Source organism: Cygnus olor, chromosome 10 (assembly GCF_009769625.2).
Source record: "Cygnus olor isolate bCygOlo1 chromosome 10, bCygOlo1.pri.v2, whole genome shotgun sequence".
In the NCBI taxonomy this organism is placed as follows: Eukaryota; Metazoa; Chordata; class Aves; order Anseriformes; family Anatidae; genus Cygnus; species Cygnus olor.
The window spans coordinates 21,036,050-21,054,564 of NC_049178.1; the positions used below are offsets into that span (position 1 = coordinate 21,036,050).

Genomic DNA, 18,515 nt, shown 5'->3' on the forward strand with positions numbered 1-18,515 from the left:
TTTGTTGTTGAGTAGAAGCTCTGAAAACTCTTTCCTTGTTGAATTTCAAGATGGTTGTTTCTTGTTGCAGTATAGAGGAGATGGTCTAGAGTAACCTCCTGTAGACCTCTCAGCCCTGTATTTCTATGGTTGTATAAATTTATCTCCTCTTCCAGGGAAGGAAAATATCCTGTATGGGAGCAGTATGTAAGTCTGTGTCAGGAGGCCACAACTCCTCAGGAGGCTCACAGAGTGGGGCAGTCGAGCTTTCGTGGAGTCTTTGGTTTGCCTCAAGACGTCATGGCCTCCTTTTTAAAAATTCTGGATCTTCAGTGTTCTCCATCTGATGTCAGATTCTATTAATGCAATATCTGAGCATCTCAATAAGAGTCATTTGCTAATGTATCTGCAGTATTGTAACTGTACTCACAGTACCCTTGCAATGCACTCAATAAATTAACCTTGTTTAACTGTCGGGGGAGTTGAGGCACAGAATGTAAAAAAAACCAAAAGATTAGAAAAGGCTTTTGGGGATGTTTATGCATCTTCTGTGCCTTAAGTTTTGATTACAAATCACAGATAAATACTGTTTCAGAGTATACTTTGTTATATCCACCCTGTCGTTAAGAAATGTGCATTTTCTTTCTCACTTTCACTCAAATTACCTTAAAAACTGCTCCTAACTGATAATTGTGTAGCTTCTTCAAGCAACCAAAGAGCCTCTCCACTGATGGACTTGCTGTCCAGAGCCTGACTGTCCTTGCAGTTGGAGAACTTTGCCAAGTGCATAGTCTGATAATTCTTCTTACTCTTTTCTCAGTGGACATAGGGAGCTGTTTGCTCCCTTTGTTCTGTGTGTGTGGTGTTTTTTTTCCTCCCCTCAGCCTTTCTACACACCATCTGGGATCCTCTTCTGTTAACTACAAAAAGCGGTGCCTGGGTGGGGAAGGTGCGCTTCCGTCCTCGCAGCGGGCTGCCCACCAGGGTTGAGCACAACGCGCAGTGGGGGTTTGTGGCAGACGTCGCCTAACCACGTCATCAGCAACAGCCACGAGGTTTTAAATTGGGAGTTGGAGCTTCTGAATCTGGGTGGGAAATGGTTGGATTTGTGCTATGAATCTTAAATTTAGTGTGTGAACTTCTAACCAAGCAATCCTGGCATCTTTGTGATAGCTTCAGGTGCAAGTTGGATGATTGCGAATAATGTTAAAAATATGGAAATTAATAACATGTAGATTTATGGCTATTTTGTCTAAAAATCTAAAAGATTGCGTGTATCTCCTTTTGTCAAAGAGTCAAAAACTGAAATTGCCCAAAGATACGATATTTTATAGTGAAATGTTTTTTCTCAATATCAATTAAAAAGGTAATGCCTGAGTCTGAAACGGATTTCACAATTGCTTTTGCGTACTTCTGTTCTTATGGTGAAGGTATAATAATAGGAGTCTGAACACACAGCGGTGAACATATATTAAGCCAAATTAACCCTTTGTTTTCCAATCTAAAGATTTGGTTTATTACTGTGTGGAAGAATCATTTAAAATAAGGTTGTAATTTCCATAACTCCTGGATTTGGGGAGAACCCTGGCATGTCACGCACAAGTGATCTACCAAAGGTTGGAGTTCAGTTCTTCTCTTTGCTTAAGAATTTGTAAGCGAAGGGTAGTACATTTAGTAAATCAGAAAAGAAAACAAACCAAAACCCAAAGACTTGGGTGCCTGAAGACTTACACCTTTGTTCTAGCTGCATCAGCTGGTCTAACAAAACATAGTTTCTTTCCCTGCAAACTTCTCCTCACTATTATCTTCGTACTGTCACAGCTACAAAAGCGACACTGCATTATTGTATTCTTGTACAGAGCTAAGTTATTAATGAGGTAGTAAAGAAACTACTGTTGTGAAATTATATTTTTCTCTTGTAAAAAGGTACCCCTGCTTTCTCTTTACTTTCAAAGGAGACGTATCAATTTATGGGATCGGCATATATAATTTGATGGCTGAGTCATCATTGGAAGGAACACAGAAAAGAATTGTAGTTTTCCATTACTTGCAGGAGATGTTTGTTTTCTCTTCATACTACATAGGCATAATTGCTTGATTTCTCTTGCACTTGGCATTTTGAATTAGCTGCTTTAGTGATGATGCTCTCCTGAATTTGCTGAGGCATGGTGGACCACCAGGCTGCTGGTTTGATTTTTGTATGATGACAGCTATGAATATTTAAACTCTCTTTCTACCTGTGTGCTTAGGTCCTGTAGAGCACCCTCCCTGTACAGGAGTAGAGCTATGAGGCTGAAAAGGACATGGTTGCTTAGAAATGATATTTAGAGGCTTCTTCCACTCCCTAGGTAATTATATGGGAAATATAATGTGCTTCTGGTTTTGATCAGTTCAATTCCCCTGGTTTGAAACTGAAAGGAAAGAAGGATAAATTATTTGAAAATTGAAGACATTTATCAGTGACATTTAATCAGTGTAAAGGGATTTCTCCTGATCCATGAAACTCCCAGTACAACATAAATGTATCTAACCCTCGTCAATGATAGGACGTCCATCAGCTTATATACCTTTTTCCTATTACTGCAAGTTTATCCTCAGATCTAGCAAAGACCATTCATAAATTCATATTAAAGGTACGTTGTTTGGAGAGGATATTAACAGTATAATTCCAAGCTCAAAATCAAGCTGTGATAACCGCTCTTTATCTGACATACTAAGCTTTCAATCACACTTTATCACAGATACAGGCGTCAGTAAATGAGCAGTTTTTTCCCAGGAACAATACATATAAGCAAAGGTGGCTGAGAAGGTGCAAAGCGTAATTTAAAGAAGACAGCAGGTCTGTTAGGCGTTTTCACTTCCAGTATCCTTTGTAAGAAAAAGCCCATAGAAAAGAAATTAAAAATGACTTAGAGAATCATCTTCCTGAATTATTCAAACCCTTATTTGTCTGCTCCAAAGCAGAAATAAAAGAATTAATACTTTGTTGTCATACAAGGCTTGTATCAGAGGTTGTGCAATTGTCTGGGAAAGCTGCTGGGGGAAGGCGTAGCAGCTCTATTCTTTTTCCATTATGGCACATAGGAAGCTCACTCATCTGCACTGAAATGTGGGGCTCAAAGGAGAGGAAAAGAAGCATTTTATTAGGCTCGACTAACCCTTCTTAGCACAACCAGTGTGCGCTGATGGCTAAACTGGGCCAGGCCTCCTAGTCGCAAGTGCTGAATTGGGAAACTCACTATCTTTTGCTTTCGTTTTCTCTGGGTCTGTAGAAAAAGATAAGTTGCTGAAAAGTAATTTGGAAATGGGACAAGAGTATATGCTTTCCCATAGTTTGTGATTTTTGTTTTGTTTTGTTAGAAATGTAACTTTGAACCAAATGATACCTTTTGTTTAAAAACAAACTTCTGTTGGCTCTGTGATACAGTTGATTTTTTTGACTAAAATCATTCAGAGGTGTTAAATATACTTGACAATGGGGCAGTGGAATTTCTGACCATGCTGCATAAAATGTCACTGCTGTGCCATACCGTGCCCTCAGACCAAGGTGTGTATGGGTGTGTGTGCCTTGACACTTTGTGTCCTACACTTTCTTCCTCCTTAAAAGCTGTACAAAGGTAAACTGATGTTTTTGTTTCCCCCTTCCCTTTTCCCCAAAAATCTTTGATCTGCAGCTGCTGTGGACTTTAGGTTGCATCCCTGTGAAGACTTGTTCTTCCCTAGTCCAGGACAAGTCAACACTTCCAGCAGCTCTGCTGGCCCCTCAGGCACTGTTTCTGGAAACTTTCTCATCCCTTTTTATTTCTTTTTTTCTTTTTTTTTGTTTTCCTCCTCCCCACTGACACAGTAAAACTGATCATTTCCTCAACTGTATTCCTCAAAGCCTGCTTGCAGCGCAGACTGCTGCCGTTGTACGGCCTGGGCCAGGTTCTGCAGCAGGGAGGAACAAAGCGCTCCCCATGGCCCAGGCTGGCGTCCTGGTGCCCCACTGCTATGCACACAAGCACTGGTCGTGCTTTCAGCGCTTGTTTTGTACGTTTCGTTATCTCTGTTTGTGGGACTAATTCTGCCTGGATCTGCCGTGTGTGTACAGAAGAAAATTTGGCTTCTGGATTGAGCAATATAATGGTGTTTTCAAGATGCACGTTTTTGAAATATGTCTTTTTTGTGAGGAATGTTAAATACAAGTCTCAATGAATTCAGGCATGGCCTGTATTTTGCCCAGAAAAAAGGAAAAACACCTGACTGCATTTCCCTCTGTGTTCACTGGGCGAAACGGCTCGGAGACAGGCTCCAGCTCCAGTCTCCCATGGGACACGGTGGGGAGTGCTGCTGCTGTTCTCCTCTTCGGGCAGGAAAATGGTACCCCTGAAATGTGATGTACCACTTCACCAAACTTGGTGGCATTTGCAAAGGTTGTTAGTTCATGGCCTGCTCTTCTATTGAAATGTGTGCGCGCCTTCTAGGCGAGGCTATTTAGTGATGCAATCTTATTTATTTATTTTTAACAGTAGGCAGCATCGTTTGTGTGCTTCAGCTTTATTGCATGACTGGTTGTGTTGTGGGAGGAAGAAACCTTATTGGACTTGTACCAGTTTATGCTGTATTTAAGTTATGTCCTGAGACACTTTTCTTCAGAAGTTGTTGTATTTGTATTCAAAACCACCACTCTGAAAATAGTCTGTATTACTGGAAAGTGAGCCCCAAAACTATTTTTTTGTTTTTTTTTTGGAGTCTAAGGAGCAGTTAGCTCCAACTACAATATCTTAGAGTTACAATCTGGTAAGGTTGTCTTCTTACACATGAAAAAAAAAAAAAATATATATATATATATGAATTTACAGAAATTTCAGGGCTGCTTCTCACATTAACAGAGCACAGAAATTCCCATATCCGTGACAGAAAATGAGGCAAAAGGACATCGGTACCCAGGGTTAAGTGGTGGTCATGGCTCAAGCAGCTGACAAACCTGGTTTTCAACTAAAGAGGAAAAATATCTCTACAGCCAAATATATGTTGCTCAATCCTCCAGTATTCCCAGTCCACTTAAACTTCTCTAATGAGAAATTAAGAGTGAAGCAGACCGTGGCACTAAGAAAGTTTTGATTTATGCCTCCAGAGGAGTCGGTCAATAGTCCCAGGCTGAATGCGAGGCTGAAACATGAAAGCGTCCATCACAGTAGGCCCGTGGTCACCCCTGAGAAAGGTGCCTGCCAATACTCTCGCTGTTCTTTGGAATTTATTAATAAGAAATGGGAAAAAAAATATAAATCACATCTTGGGGAAAAATAAAAGCAGAATTGGTGTCAGAGTTGAATCAATGTGCAGCATTACTAGGTTACCTGTTTCAAAAATGAGATTGATGTGATTTTGTACAAATACACATTAGCCATAAAACAAAGTGCATTTTGGGAGAAATAGGACTTCTGCATAATTTAAACAGGCAGGTTTCCTTGGACATAAATGGGAATTGAATAAGGCCTTAGGCATTTTTCTATTCATACATTAAGAATTATTAAGATAGACTACTGGACTTAAAAATGCTGATAATAGAGGCATAGAGACACCCGAGTCACAGGAGAAATCTTCTGTTGCACTTACAGCCCTGTAATTGGTCTCTAATTATTGATTGCAGCAGAGTTCCTTGAATACAGTAGCAGCTCATGTTGGGGGATAATGTATGTTCGTGGAGAATTATTACCAAAGCCACACGTTATAATATGCTTAAATATCCTTATGCTTTATGGAATGTAGAATATTCTGAGTGCTAAGTAAATAAATAAAATGCTTTGGGGGAGGACTTGAATGTGGTCTTCTCTTGGTCGTGCGGAGTTCAGAGCTAGCAGGCGTTGCTTTACTGATGCTTCAGAAAGCCAGAGGAAAGCTCCCAGCAAAAGAGGAGTGAGCTTCAGTAGGACTTCAGTGTGTTAAATCATAGTTCTGAATTTATGCTGCTTTTTTCATGTTGGATTAATTTTTAGGAGTAGATACTGAGTATTCATCTGACCTGATGGCTAGAACTTAATTGCTGATGAGGGTAATTAAATAAATAAATAAATAAATCATTGCAGCAGTGCAGTTCCTCATCACATGGTACCCAGTTCCCCAGGTGGTGCTGCAGTCTGGGCAGCAGGCTCAGGGCTGTCAGCAGCATGTGCAGGAGTCTTCCTCTTCTTCCTCTTCTTTCCTGAGCAAGACCTGAGCAGAGTGGTGATCTGGAAGATTTTGTTTTAACTCTGTCCTGCTCACTACATGGAAAAAAAAAAAAAAAAGTCTCCCTGTAGAAAAGCTTGTGATTCTGAGAAATGGCAGAGAAGTTCAATCCCTCCCATGAAGAAGGGCAAAGTCTCAAGAGGAGAAGAGGGAAAAGGATAATGCTGGGTGCTTGTGCAAGGGCTGAGCATCTAGGCAGGGAGAGAAGGAGAGCAGCTTTGACTTCAGGAGGGAGCTAAGTAAGAAGAACTCTGGTCCAGAGCAGCTGAAGTGGAAGGCTGTTCAGCTGGGGGCCATGGGCGGTGCGGGGGCTCCCCGTGGCATCCCTGCAGGGCTCTTGCCACCTCCCCTGCTCTGTGCTGCCTTCCTCAGCCGGGCGTGGGGGAGGAATTTTCCTCTGGCATCCCCTCCAGCTGGGTGTGGGAGGTGTTCAGCTTCAATCGCCATCTGCTAAGGAGGTGTTAGAGAACAGAGGGCTTTTTCCCTGTTCTATTTCAAGAAAGAAGGAAAAAAAAGGAATTTGTGTGTGTTTCTGTGTCAGAGTTTGCAGTTTACAGTAATAATAGCAAAACCCCATGTAACAGCTGCAGAAGTTCTCATGTACGCTTGCACAGAAATATGAAATAATTATTGCAGTCAATTCTTTTCAATGTTAATGCATAGCATTTTTTCTCCCAAAGCAACACTGTTACAACCAAAAGGAATAGAGTTAACAGTCAATTTTGTGATCCTATAATAATAATAATTTATTATTACTGCTTTAATTTCCTTTATACAGTGGCCCAAGAGCGGTAATCCAGAAGCAGTCGGTTGGTGGTTTTGGTGCTCATGCTTCTCACACATGGCTCCAGCACCCTACTGATGCCAAAAGATGACCTGGGTCAGGGTGACCCCATGAAACAATGCACTCCCTATTTATCAATCCCTAAGTGATCTCTGAAATCAGGTCATAGATTCTAGTCCAAATTTCCCTGTAAATCTTCTTTGCTTTATCTTTATGTATACTTCTGTGTAAATCTGCATTTCTTTAGGTGGTGCAATATGGAGGAAATTAAATCTAGCTCAGTAAAATCAGTAATATTTGAAATTATTTTTCAAGTTCTTACTAAGACTTGATTTAGGAAAGATTTTGTGTAGTTGCTGGACTATGGACTGAGATCAACAGATGTTTTGTTCCAATCCAGGCTAATGATGATAAGATTAATGTGTTTCATTATTTGTTTTCAAAGTCCTGGCATCATCTTTGAGTACGTACCTAATGGAAGAATTATTTCTTTTCCCAAAAGATCACGGAAACGTTGAATGACTCCGGTAGCTGAATCACCACGTTTCTTCAGGTTTCCCTTCTGATACCACACTGACTTGCAGATACTTACGTGAGTAATCCTGCGCGTGACTTCGAAGCGTTTACATGTAGCTCCTTTACACTCTTGGTAAAAGCTCTGCTGTTCGGAGAGCTGCAGACACTTCCCTCCTCCGGGGAGATGTGCAGTCCTGTTGCTCCGCTCACGCTGCTGAGCGAGGAGCCGAGTCCCGTGAGTGATGCGCATCAGTCAGGTCTCGGCAGTGCTGCTGCAGTCGGAGGGCTTGGTGTGTCAGTAGGTGTCAGCATTCAGTTGCTGTGTAATTGAGCACTGTGATTGAATGCTCATGGCAACACGCCTGCGGAATTAATGCCAAGTACTCTACAAACTGTGCTTTAGGATAGGATTATTCAACCAGAAGTTTCTGGATACAGAAAGGGAAAAAGATACTTACAGCTCTGTTCGGTGTCCAAACCCCCAGTTTCTTCACTGGAAACACCACTGTGCTCCGTCACACCTGCTGACAGCACAGTGTGTGAAGATGAGCACTTGCCCCTATAGTGTTGTGCAAGCGTTGTGAACACTTGCTCACCTGTGTCTGCGTCTGCCCTTGGGTGGGTTGGGGTGCTGCTGGTGGCACGAGCCCCTGCTCCTTCCCCTTGAGAAGTGGATATGTGCCTTGGACAATTTGCTAGCAAAAGTCTCTGCTGATAGCTGTAGAGCATCTGTGGCAGCACCTCCTTCTCTAACCATGTTACAGCCTCTCAGTTTTCCGGGCCTGTGACTGTAGGCTAGTGTTTGGTCAGTGCATTAGGATTAGTTGGTGCGCGCCCTAACATCAATCTCTCTGGGGGAGGCTGCAAACTTAGTGCATTGAGGAGACTCCTGGAAGGGTTGTCAGAGGGGTTTCTGAGCTCATGTTACCTGGTGAAGTGATGGGACTATGGCTTCCTTGCTGCTTCCTGCTCGTTTTCCGGAGAGATGATGTGAGGAAGCACAGCTCTGTGGCTTTCCTGCAACACAAGGCTTCTGTCTTGGCCCATCTGTACAAGGAGACCGTGTGGGAACATAATGAATCTGGAAATCATGCACAGGTTACAGCTCAGGTACTATGGAAAATAAAGTAATACGTGGAAGCTGTGTGCATTTATATGCAACAATGTGATACGGGTTTTAGAGATGCTATGGTTGTTACTGCTCTTAAATTACCTCCCTGGATCTGCACAGTGTGTACAGTCAGGTTCTGGCACACCAGTCCTTGGTCAGTGCTTCAGCCGTCAGCTAGGGATGCTGCTTCGTGCAGATCGCTGCCTGGTGGAACTAATTAACTTGCTCTGTGCAATTGGCTTTGTGTAGAGCAAAGAACCCCTTTGAACTAAGATCTGGTGCAGTTATTTTCATATCCATGCTAATGCTGTTTCCTCTAGTAGACGCAGGGTTGTTAACATCTCCGAGCCCTTCTGGATCATGCTTTCTGTTTCTTCCCTCTTTCTCTTCCCAGACGCTGTAACTGCTGGCATCAGGTGAAACAGCATGAAGAAATACTTTTTACACAGACCTGCTGTGCAAATGACGTTGGATTTACAAACCTGAAGGGGGCTTGCTTGCCTTCCCAGCCTGTCAGTCTCAGGAAAACTCCACTTCAGCTGCAAAACGCAGCTGTAGGAAACGTGTGAGGTTCTGCAGTGAGCACCGGGGAAGGTGCAGCAATGGGACACCCCTCAGTGGTGGCCAGGTCCTCTGCTCGGCATTAGGAGCAGATCAGGTGTCATGTCAGGCAGTGCCCGAGGCAAGGTCTCTCCAGCTTTACTCCTTATGGTCTAACTCAGTCAACTGAGAGTCTTCTTGTATCTTGTCAGAGGGAATGGGCTGAGAACTGTGTCATACCCCATTTATTTCCCATAGTGAGGTGGCTGCACGCTAAGCTGTTCCAGCCTTGAGGGATTATCCGAAATACACTACTTGCCAAGACTGGCTCCCTTCCTGCCTCCTCAAGGAAGAGGCTGTGGCCTCATCTCCACTTCTCTATGGTGCTGAAAGCTGTGTCCATGCTGCTTTGGGAGATGAGCCCACCCGGTGCTGTGCCTGTGCTGCGCTGGGCAGGGACGCGGTGGTGGCTGCCAGCACCAATGTGTGGCCTCATTGCTGCACCCAACCAGGCCCAGTTTCTCCAGCTGTCATTGAGAGATCAAATCATTCATTTGTGAAGTAGTTAAAATCCAGATGCAAAAAGTATTGCTAATCATGCAGTAGAGGTGGTGGTGGTACAGGGATTTCTGTTATTATTACTGATTTACAGTATAGGAGAAGGAAGAATAATTACCCGCTGCTCATCAAGCACTCCTTAACCACTGTGCTGCAAGAATATAGCTGGTGCTAGCAACTAATCTTCTTGTAGGCTTTTGTGAAAAACGCAGGATTATCCCCTTCATTTCACCCATTCAGCTTGTTTCTAGCTCATTTTGCCTTGTTATTTCTCTAAAGAATGCCAATTCTGCCTCATGATTCCATCCCTTCCTGGCTGACACATTGATCCTTCCTCGGGAGGCTCCGTAGTGTATTCCTCAGTAGTTCAGTATTACAGCCTACCCTCAATATAATGATTTCATTTAAACACTAAGACTTTCTCATCCTACAAGTTTAAAATATGTTGTGTTTTGCTGTGCTGCTGTCTGCATTCAACAACCTCATGCCAGCAGAAGTGAATCCGGAGCATCACGGGATGAGGCGGTGTGTTTAATGGAATCATTATTTCTAGGAAGGAACAAAGCAGTGTCATTTCTTGCAGCATTCAGACTTTCCAATTTAATTCTTTCTTAAATACTCTGTGAGGAAGAGGGGAGGAGCTTTCTGTGGGCAGAAATAGAAGTGGGTGCTGGGCATGGGTGTTTGTCAGGCTTCAGGGGCTGTGTGCCACAGGTTGGGTAAGTGCAGCTCTGCATTGTGTTGTAATGAGCACAAGAAAACCACCTGGTAATTCCTGACCTAGGGCGAGCTGCTTGGGCCACGTTGTGGTTGCAAAGGATAAACTTGTCTGCAGGACCACTCATCACTTGGGCAGAGCAAGTGAAGTTGGGACATGGTAAATACTGCTGGCATCAGGCAGTCAGGGTTAAAAGCCCGACAAGTCAGCTGTGTGAAGCGAGAGGAGTTCCACGGATCCAGCGTGGTTTCTGCACCAGGGGGCTGATCTTTCTGTAGTGATGTGCGAGCTATTCCTGGAAGGGTCCTTTGCCATGTCTTCTGATAGAGATGGGAACACTTTTAATTACCATTTGTTTTTGGTAAAAAACTACCTATCTGCAGATCTGGCAAACACTTTGTGAAAGATTGTCTGTGCCACAATAAATAAAAACAATCGGACACAACCGAACGTGGCGAATTCATGTTTTTGAAAGCAAGTGCATTTATGGCTTTTGGATTTATAATATATTTTCAGTCCCAAATTAAGTTGGTTTATATATGTATTTGTTTTGGGATTGAAAAAAAAAAAGTTGCTTTTTTTTCCTTCCTCCCTTATGTTCCCACAGTGAGAATAAGGGAAGGTGCCTGGGTCTCCTGCTGGGTGATACCTACCTGGGCTTAGCCTCCTACAGCGGTGGGTTCCACCTTAGAGCACTACTGACCTCCAAGCCAGCAGCGAATAGAAATACGCGTTGGCTATAATCATCTCCCTGGAGCCACAGGAGAACCCTGGTGCCTTTTCTCCATGCCGAGCAGGGGAGCACGGAGGCTGTCCCTCGTGGCGGTGCGGCCACAATTGATGTTAATTTCTGTGCCCATACTAAGCCTACGTAAACTCTGATGGTCGCTCGGGCCAATGCTTCTGCACCGTTATTTAATCCTATTTTCCTGCTTTACATAAGCAGTTTACCAGCACGTGATGATTTGATTTTCTTGGCACCCCACTTACTTCTCACTTTTCTTTATCAGTTGATTTACTGCTTCTAGGCAGAAGATGAATAGTTTGCACTTTGTACTCTTAAATCAAAACAGAATGGAAAAGACTGGTTTAATCATATTTTATTCCAACCCCACTTATCTGTATCACCTATTGCTTAGCCCTGTCAGGAGTGATATGTCTGCAATATCCTATCTGTGGTGTTTGCTCACCACAGTACCACAGGTTTTGCTTATTCATGATTCCAGCATTTAGAACACAGCTGTGAGAAGAGGGCTCTGAGCAGTTCAGTACTGCTTCTGGTAGTTTGAACAATGAGACCAAGATGAGTTGGGAACAGCAATTCAGTAATAGTTTACCTTTCCATTTAAACCTTGGCGTAGTTTGAATATGAACTGTAAGCTAGGTCTTAGTTTCACACGGCGTTTACGCATATTTTTAATGCTAAACACGTGTCAAGCTTTCCAGCTATGTGTATTTTACCTGAAATAGTTGAAGTATGTGAACCAGTGGCCGTTTTAACATGGGCTTCTGTAGTTTCTTGAATCTTGGTCTGAATGCAAAACCAGGTTTTGCATTTTTGATTTGAGTTCAATTTATACTGGATTATAAAGCAGAAATTAAAGCAACTTAATGAAAATATATTTAACACTTTTTTTTTGGTGATGTAGTCTTATCCTAGATGAAAACAAATGTTTGGACCATCTTTCCAACTGGATTTGAATTCTGTGGTTCAAGTTTCATGAATGTACATCCCTAATATTTTGGATAAAGCATCTGGAAACTAGCAATCCATTCCTTTCATAGCCAAAATGTAACATTAAAACTGTTTCAGTACAGCTTGGCAATGAAAAATGTTTTAAATACCAAAGTACTACAGGGTGAAAGATTTAACTCTGAAAATTAAATAATCAAATGAGTTGACATTACTGTGTATACACACACATGGTGCATTCAAATTATTTCTCATCAAAAGACAAATCTCTTCCAAAGGCAGACAGTGACACGATATTTTTCCATTGCTTTTTTTCTTGAACTGTATTTGAGCTGGCATGATGTATATAGCGGAGCTTACCTTTAAACTGAGTTGGGTCTTCAGCCTGAAGCGTGCCAGAGCTTTCTGCTCTGCCACAGTGGTCTTCTGCTTCTAGCAATAGAGCAATTAAAGATTATCCTTTGTTTGATCAGCTGGAGAGCATTGTTGGTGTAATTTTCATTTTCTTACTTGCCTGTTACCAGCATATGAAATGATTTATAAGATTTATAACAGCCTGAGCGATACTGTGTGTGGCTGCGAACAGTTCTTCAGAATTTTCCATTTCTTTCATTAGAGTGTAGCTACATAAATGGTACTTGGTGTTTTCTGTCTCGTTATTTTATTGCCTGTGAATCAAGCAATGGAAAAGCTTGTGTGTTCAACTCCAAAGGTTTAGACTCAAAACCAGGTTCTGCCATCACTTAGCACTGTGGCCCCTTTGAGGGGACTAAGCTAAATTGAATTCCATCTTTTCCAAGGCTACAGCAAGCACTACAGTCCTGGCTGAGCAAGGCTTTCTCCAGTTAAAAATGACTTTTTAATTTTGTCCACTCATCATGTTATTATGTACAAACTTTTCTGAGCAATCAAAGGAAATTATGAAGGTCCAAACTACTGCATTACTGAGATAAAATAAAACTTTCAATTCAGCCGGGTTAATTGAATTATTGGCCACCTCAGCCTGTGAGCTGTGGTGTGAATCAGCATGGAAGTGATTCATGCTGAACCACCACAGGACGGTGGGAGAGGCAGCCTGAAGGATACATGTGCTCTGAGCAGCTAAAACTAATTTTAAACAATATGGACAAAAATGTTTGTTCTAAAGGTCTTGGCTTGACCAGTCAATAACACCCCCTGCCCCCTCCTCTTAAGCATTATTCAGTCTGAGCTTTGTTTTAGTGCCCTGGGACTCACTGAAGCCCCAACCGGCTAGTCCCCTTGCACGATGATACTTTGCTCTTTCACCACCCATAAAGCCAATTAGTAAAACCGAAGGTTTCTTCCTGTACAAAAAATAAGAGGTTAGAATATGTATCTAGCAATCCTTTGTAACCTTTGGGGAAGTGCTGTGTGATATTTAGAGGTGAGCCCCTAGCCCTGGTGGCAGCCGCTGTTTGCAGCAGCTGGTGGTGCAGGGGCCAGGCTGCCCAATGTGGGAGCTGCTCTGCTCGGGAGGAAGCAGCTGAGACTGAGGCTTTTGCTCGGGAGCAGCTGAGGCTATTAGGTGGTATGGGTAGCTTGTGCACTCCATGGCTGCTCAATATAATGCATAAGAGCAGCCTGAACCCTTCTGAAAGCACTAGGATTTTGAGAGATGAAACTGTTGAATGCCTCCTGTGTTCTGCTGAAGCAAGACCTGCTCTAAAACTCAGGAAATCAATAGGCTTTTCCTGGTGTCCTTAACTCTCACCGTTATTAAATTGCTATTCTTCTCTTGCTGCTCTTCTAACTATATTTGTTATTTTTAAGACTGATGCAGCTGCAGAGTCGTGTCTTACCTCCTGTCGTTGAGATCTTACTGAGTGTTTAAAGATGGGACTCATCCTTTTGAGCTTAACTTTGCCTTAGCTTTCTTGCCTGATAAATGAAGAAAACATCTTCTCACGATGGCTGTCTTTCTCCATCAATTATGGAATATCAGCCACACATTTCAACAGCTATCACTGAAACGAAATGAAAAATACCCTTTGCGTCTAAATGGACATAGCTCTAAAAGACTAATGGTGGGAATCGTAGGTGGACCTACGAGTTGTTCTGCCCTCTGAAGAAATCTTTCTGACTTGCCTCTCTTGCAGTCATTCTTACTATCTTCTTTGTCAAAAAGCAATTGTAGCTGTAGGCTTCGTTGCTGTTTTGTGCTTACTGTCTTTGGAAATAGTAGAGGAATTATGGAAATTTCTGTTAGGAAATAGTCAATTCTGAACATTATCTATTTGGTTCAGTTTCTTCCAGAACACACTTAAAGAACATATAGAAATCATTTTTCAGTCTTAAAGCTCAAATTGTCTTGTTAGTATGTCACTTTTAAGTGAAGAAATGGATTGACATTGATTTTTCTTTTCTCCCTTTTACACCAGTATCCAAGTTTTTTGTGTCAGTTTGATTCGACAGAAACTGAGATCTGCCTTTATTATTTTTAGACTACTGACAGCTCAGTGTCTGTGACACATAGGGAAAGTTCCACATGCTTCTGACAGAGATTACCCTGCTTAATGTTTTCTTTTTCTTACATTTCTCGTGAATACCATACCACGTTGACTCCAAAGTGAATGAATGCTGGTTAAGATGCACAGTAACTGAATTGACTTTGATTTCTGGAGTTTAGGCAACATGTCCATGACTTTCTGCCAGCTCACACCTGAAAATCATTCTGAAAATCTCTGCTAGAACAACAGCTCCCGTGTGCGCTTGGGACCACTGGAAAGCACCACCCCCAGAGCTGCTAGCTTCTAGTGTCCAGGAGCTACATCTTTGTGACAGGAAAAAGATCACCGAGATCTCAAAATAGGTGTGTGTTTCATAGGCACAGCAAATGTGTCCCAAATGTGTGTAGGGGGCTCAGTCTGAGCTGCAGTGGCCTGAAGCTACGTGTCCCTTTGGTGTCCTGTGAGCATGAGCAGCCCGAGACTTGGTGTGCCCCATGCTCCACGGCGGGGCCAGGCTTTGCTCGGGGTGGCTGCGTGCCCTCCTGCCAGCAGTCACCCTTGGTTCAGGTCTGCCTTCCTCTGCTGCCTTAAAATCATGGCGCTTTCCTTCTGAACTTGGCCTCTGAGCTCTTGAGTTTGTTGCCACATGCTCCAAAAGGAGCAGACTCCCAGTTACGCACACTGAACACCCACTCCTCCCTCTACTATTGCTCCAGTGACTTTATTCTGTAAAGCCTATGATGCACTAGGATTAACCTTCCTGTCTGTATTACTCCTTTTGTCACCATTATTAAGGCTCTGGTATTTGTATAATATATATTGAGTTTGCCATTGTATGTCTTTCTCTTTACTATGTGTTGGGTATATCCCAAATTTCTCACAGTGAATTTAGAAGGACAAGTCTAAGTGTAATTCAGAGTGCTTTCCTGTGCATGAAGAACTCCTCTAGCAATTACCCATGTAATTTATATATTGGCAAGTCAAGGGTCACACACGCTCATTAAGTGTGCAGCCCTGGATGTGTGTGCAAGAGGTGAGGTGTGTTTTGAGTTGGGCCTGTCAGGTGTAACCCTGCTGCTCTTGGATGCTCCTGCTGGAGGAGTCGCTTGTGGTGCATCACATCCCTGGGTTACACGGGCTAGTAAATCCTTTGGCTAATGTAAGTACATCAGCCTGGATGTCTGTGGTGCATAGGAAAAAAAAGGCAGAAATAAAGTCTAGCTAATAACTTTACTGAGGATCCAGCAGTGAATAATTTGCAGATTAATGAGTGAAGACAGTCCATGCAAGTAGCAGTAAAGGAGTGCAATGCCTTGTTAAACGTCCCACTTTTCATTGCCTGGCCGTTTTTCCTATAGAAGCATCCGCTAGTCTCCCTGCCTCATTGATGCACTGTCTATTTGCAAATCACATTTGAAAACATATTTCTTCTTCAGTGATTATAGGTTCTAATTCTTTTTTTTTTTTTTTCTGCCATTATTTTAACTTTATAACTAAGTTATGCAATTCTGTAAATCATGTGGGAAATATTTCTTTGTGAATTACAACTTGTGGAATAAAGGTATGTTGGACCGAACTGCACAATCTGGGTACAGAACCCGTCAAGGAGGTCAGACACTGGGCAAGAGCAACTGTGTTAAGCCGTTCATCTGTGGAAAACAGGCTCGAACCAAGTCACTGTTTGGCTGTACCTAAAGTGTGGTGTGTTATTCTGGTTGTCATGTGGATGCCAGTAAAGATTTTGCTTTCAGAATGCAAACGAGTATGTTGCTGCCAGGTCTTTGAACTGGGACTGACAGCGTTAAATGATGGACAAAGGTGGGAGCAACTCTTGAGCAGCATATAGAGGCTACAGTAGAGAGAAATTTCAGATATTATTTATTGTCTGTTGTAAATTAATTCTCATTTAAGCTTGTTTGTAAGTCTTTTCCACTGTGTGATTGGCAAATATTTCAGAAATCGGACTCCATTGGTACGTGATGCTTGCAGAAACCTGCATGTCGCAGGGTACACACAACAGGCTGCAGTTAACTCCAAGTCACCTGGCATTGTAGTTTCTTCCTGTTAGGTGATTTATTGGTCTGGGTCTGTGTATTACAAATACAAATCTGTTTTACTTTTTCTAGGGGTGCGTGCGGGGAGTGCTAATTAATTTGGCAAGTTTCAGTTTACATGCATCTGTTTAACTAAATTGTAAGGGTCGATTATATGTTCAATCTGATTGTTGATGTCTGTGATTAGATGTACTCACTTTGATTTTTTTTTGCCAGAAATTATTTTTTCATTAAAAACTCTAGTCTTTCTGTCTACCTTATATACTTTCTGTGTATGGATATTTGTATACATGCATTTAGCTAAGTATAGGCTCTTCAACTACATTTTTTATAATTTTTCTTTGTTTTACAGAAACACTTGCTATCATTCTATATGAACAAGCAAAAGGAGATTTGTAAGAAGATAGAGATGGAGGGCTTCAGGGTGTTGATAACAAAAATAATTAATAAAAAAGGGGGTGGGAGGCTATCCTTGTCACTGCACAGTCACAGGCTTTCCCAGCTTTCAGCAGTTTGCAGCTGTGGGATTTCCCAGTCCTCCAACCTTCCCTTTGATGCTCTACTTATCTACTGAACAGGCAGGTTTTATTTCCCCACCTCATTCACCTTGATCTTGACCCAGAAAGACAATTATTTAAATTTCAAGGACCCATTAATCTTTGACATCCTCATAGAACAGAGCAAATCAGCTGCTTTTATAATACAGACATCTATCTTGTTGGAAATGGTCTGAGATCAAAAGGTTACAAGTGAATGAGGAGCCAGTAACGATTTACGGAGCTATTTCTGCCATTGAGATCTCTTCACCAGGGGCCGATCCCTTGTGAAACACATCTGGAGTTTCATCTGTGTTGTGGTTTTTTTCACAGTCTTTATTACAGACTATCTTAGATATAAATCCAAACCAGCCTTGGGGGTCCAAATGATTTTACATCTGGAATTTGTGCTAATCCAGGTCACAAAACTTTGCATGTACAAGGATATTTTTCCTTGTCTGGTGGCCCAGCTCTGTTAGTCTGATTATAGCAATGAATTACAAAGAAAATTTTTCAGTGTGTTTTTCTTTGATGGATGAGTGCACTTTCTCTTCTTTTTCCCCTTTACAGACCAGACTGAAGGATGTATTTGATCACCAAGAGTTAATTATTAAAGAGGGAAAGGAACATTCATTTCAAAAGCAGATGGTTTTCTACATTCACAGTAAACTGGCAGCAAGGCAGTTTTCCTCCAGCTCTGTGGTCCTTTATCAATATGCAGCTAAGTATCAAATGAAAATAAATAATGGAAAGAACATTGCATTAATTTTTTCCCCCTCCATGAGAGAATAATATGGCCTTGTCTTACCAGTCACCAAAGGAAAGAAGACAAAGAGGTTAAAGTTTCGGGATTTATTTCTGGATCTGCATGGTTTACTGATTTACATGCCATGGAGCATCTGCTCGTCAAATTACAGGTATTTATATAAGGAATAATGCTAACTACTATACTAAAAAGCAAAACATTCACGTGGTGGTGGGTGGAGTGGAGGGGAATAGCCATGCGTTTAATAAGTATGCTGCTCTTTGACTGCTGTAGGGGCTTGGGCTGATATACTTTGATGGGCATTGGGTAAAACCAAATTCATTGCACTCCACATGAGTTTTGAGTCTTTCAGAGCTTTCACTTAAAAAAATCATTAAGAAATAACCATTCTAGGCAGAGCTCTGACCAGCTGGCATGTTGGCTACCAACCCTTTCAGAAATAGGATTTAAGGGCTTTCATATGTTTGCAAACCAGCCACTCTTGATATGTGTGAACTGTCCTTTTCTCCTCCTTCCGTCCCACCTTGTGTATAAAAATACCAGACTGTTAATCCTAGAAAATACTTAGGCATTTTGAAC

At 42.1% G+C, this 18,515-nt stretch overlaps 1 long non-coding RNA gene across 2 annotated transcripts in view; it reads left to right on the top strand.

Annotated features, from left to right (window-relative positions):
* Window positions 1-18,515, top strand: part of LOC121075591 — a 47,720-nt gene that overhangs the window by 21,871 nt on the left and 7,334 nt on the right. For both annotated transcript variants that reach the window (XR_005823055.1, XR_005823056.1), the window contains exon 2: window positions 17,741-18,087. This is a non-coding gene — a long non-coding RNA (uncharacterized LOC121075591). The remainder of the gene's footprint in view (window positions 1-17,740; window positions 18,088-18,515) is intronic.